Source organism: Ptiloglossa arizonensis, unplaced genomic scaffold, assembly GCF_051014685.1.
Source record: "Ptiloglossa arizonensis isolate GNS036 unplaced genomic scaffold, iyPtiAriz1_principal scaffold0021, whole genome shotgun sequence".
Lineage (NCBI taxonomy): Eukaryota > Metazoa > Arthropoda > Insecta > Hymenoptera > Colletidae > Ptiloglossa > Ptiloglossa arizonensis.
The window spans coordinates 2,371,891-2,376,455 of NW_027478391.1; positions in this window are offsets into that span (position 1 = coordinate 2,371,891).

Genomic DNA, 4,565 nt, shown 5'->3' on the forward strand with positions numbered 1-4,565 from the left:
CGTGTAACGTATAAAGTGTAACGTATAACGTGTAACGTATAACGTGTAACGCCTAACCTGTAACGTATAACGTGTAACGTATCACGTATAACGTATAACGTATAACGCACAACGTATAACGTACAACGCATAACGAAGAACGTATAACGAATAACGTAAATGGTATAGCGTATTACATATTACGTATAACGTATAACATATAACGTATAACGTGTAACGTATAACGTATAACGTGTGACGTATAACGTATAACGTGTAACGTATAACGTATAACGTATAACGTATAACGTATAACGTATAACGTATAACGTATATCGTATAACGTATAACGTATAACGTATAACGTATAACGTATCACGTATAACGTATAACGTATAACGTATAACGAATAACGTAAATCGTATAACGTATTACATATTACGTATAACGTATAACATATAACGTATAACGTATTACGTATAACGTATAACGTATAACGTATAACGTATAACGTATAACGTATAACTTATAACGGATAACGTATAACGTATAACGTATAACGTATAACGTATAACGTATAACGTATAACGTATAACGTATAACGTATAACGTATAACGTGTAACGTATAACGTATAACGTATAACGTATAACGTATAACGTATAACGTATAACGTATATCGTATAACGTATAACGTATAACGTATAACGTATAACGTATAACGTATAACGTATAACGTATAACGTATAACGTATAACGTATAACGTATAACGTATAACGTATAACGTATAACGTATAACGTGTAACATATAACGTATAACGTATAACGTATAACTTATAACGTATAACGTATAACGTTTAACGTATAACGTATAACGTATAACGTATAACGTATAACGTATAACGTCTAACGTATAACGTATAACGTGTGACGTATAACGTATAACGTGTAACGTATAACGTATAACGTATAACGTATAACGTATAACGTATAACGTGTGACGTATAACGTATAACGTGTAACGTATAACGTATAACGTGTAACGTATAACGTATAACGTATAACGTATAACGTATAACGTATAACGTATAACGTCTAACGTATAACGTATAACGTGTGACGTATAACGTATAACGTGTAACGTATAACGTATAACGTATAACGTATAACGTATAACGTATAACGTATAACGTATAACGTGTGACGTATAACGTATAACGTCTAACGTATAACGTATAACGTGTGACGTATAACGTATAACGTGTAACGTATAACGTATAACGTGTGACGTATAACGTATAACGTGTAACTTATAACGTATAACGTATAACGTATAACGTATAACGTATAACGTATAGCGTATAACGTATAACGTATAACGTATATCGTATAACGTATAACGTATAACGTATAACGTATAACGTATCACGTATAACGTATAACGTATAACGCACAACGTATAACGTACAACGCATAACGAAGAACGTATAACGAATAACGTAAATCGTAAACGTATTACATATTACGTATAACGTATAACATATAACGTATAACGTATAACGTATAACGTATAACGTATAACGTATAACGTATAACGTATAACGTATAACGTATAAGGTATAACGTATAACGTATAACGTATAACGTGTAACCTATAACGTATAACGTATAACGTATAACGTATAACTTATAACGTGAAACGTATAACGTTTAACGTATAACGTATAACGTATAACGTATAACGTATAACGTGTGACGTATAACGTGTAACGTATGACGTATAACGTGTATCGTGTAAGCTATGACGTATAACGTATAACGTATAACGTATAACGTATAACGTATAACGTGTAACGTATAACGTATAACGTATAACGTGTGACGTATAACGTATAACATGTAAGGTGTAACGTATAACGTATAACGTATTACGTATAACGTATAACGTATAACGTATTACGTACAACGTATAACGTATAACGTATAACGTGTGACGTATAACGTATAACGTGTAACGTATAACGTATAACGTGTGACGTATAACGTGTGACGTATAACGTGTGACGTATAACGTATAACGTGTAACGTATATCGTATAACGTATTACGTATAACGTACAACGTATAACGTATTACGTACAACGTATAACGTATAACGTATAACGTGTGACGTACAACGTATAACGTGTAACGTATATCGTATAACGTGTAACGTATAACGTATAACGTGTGACGTATAACGTGTAACGTATAACGTATGACGTATAACGTATAACGTATAACGTATAACGTATTCCGTATAACGTATAACGTATAACGTATAACGTATAACGAATAGCGTATAACGTATAACGTATAACGTATAACGTATAACGTATAACGTGTAACGTATAAAGTGTAACGTATAACGTGTAACGTATAACGTGTAACGCCTAACCTGTAACGTATAACGTGTAACGTATCACGTATAACGTATAACGTATAACGCACAACGTATAACGTACAACGCATAACGAAGAACGTATAACGAATAACGTAAATGGTATAGCGTATTACATATTACGTATAACGTATAACATATAACGTATAACGTGTAACGTATAACGTATAACGTGTGACGTATAACGTATAACGTGTAACGTATAACGTATAACGTATAACGTATAACGTATAACGTATAACGTATAACGTATATCGTATAACGTATAACGTATAACGTATAACGTATAACGTATCACGTATAACGTATAACGTATAACGTATAACGAATAACGTAAATCGTATAACGTATTACATATTACGTGTAACGTATAACATATAACGTATAACGTATAACGTATAACGTATTACGTATAACGTATAACGTATAACGTATAACGTATAACGTATAACGTATAACGTATAACGTATAACGTATAACGTGTAACGTATAACGTATAACGTATAACGTATAACTTATAACGGATAACGTATAACGTATAACGTATAACGTATAACGTATAACGTATAACGTATAACGTATAACGTATAACGTATAACGTATAACGTGTAACGTATAACGTGTAACGTATAACGTATAACGTATAACGTATAACGTATAACGTATAACGTATAACGTATATCGTATAACGTATAACGTATAACGTATAACGTATAACGTATAACGTATAACGTATAACGTATAACGTATAACGTATAACGTATAACGTATAACGTATAACGTATAACGTATAACGTGTAACATATAACGTATAACGTATAACGTATAACTTATAACGTATAACGTATAACGTTTAACGTATAACGTATAACGTATAACGTATAACGTATAACGTATAACGTATAACGTGTAACGTATAACGTATTACGTGTGACGTATAACGTATAACGTGTTACGTGTAACGTATAACGTATAAAGTATTATATAACGTATAACGTATAACGTATAACGTATAACGTATAACGTATAACGTATAACGTATAACGTATAACGTAATACGTATAACGTATAACGTATAACGTATAACGTATAACGTATTACGTATAACGTATAACGTATAACGTATAACGTATAACGTATATCGTATAACGTATAACGTATAACGTATAACGTATAACGTATAACGTCTAACGTATAACGTATAACGTGTGACGTATAACGTGTAACGTGTAACGTATAACGTGTAACGTATAACGTATAACGTATAACGTATAACGTATAACGTATAACGTATAACGTATAACGTATAACGTATAACGTATAACGTATAACGTATTACGTATAACGTATAACGTATAACGTATAACGTATAACGTATAACGTATAACGTATAAAGTATAACGTATAACGTGTAACGTATAACGTATAACGTATAACGTATAACTTATAACGTATAACGTATAACGTTTAACGTATAACGTATAACGTATAACGTATAACATATAACGTATAACGTGTAACGTATAACGTATAACGTGTGACGTATAACGTGTAACGTATAACGTATGACGTATAACCTATAACGTATAACGTATTCCGTATAACGTATAACGTATAACGTATAACGTATAACGAATAACGTATAACGTATAACGTATAACGTATAACGTATAACGTGTAACGTATAACGTGTCACGTATAACGTGTAACGTATAACGTGTAACGTATAACGTGTAACGTATAACGTGTAACGTATAACGTGTAACGTATCACGTATAACGTGTAACGTATAACGCACAACGTATAACGTACAACGCATAACGAAGAACGTATAACGAATAACGTAAATGGTATAACGTATTACATATTACGTATAACGTATAACATATAACGTATAACGTGTAACGTATAACGTATATCGTATAACGTATAACGTATAACGTATAACGTGTAATATATAACGTATAACGTATAACGTATAACTAATAACGTATAACGTATAACGTTTAACGTATAACGTATAACGTATAACGTATAACGTATAACGTATAACGTATAACGTGTAACGTATAACGTATAACGTGTGACGTATAACGTGTAACGTATAACGTACGACGTATAACGTATAACGTATAACGTATAACGTA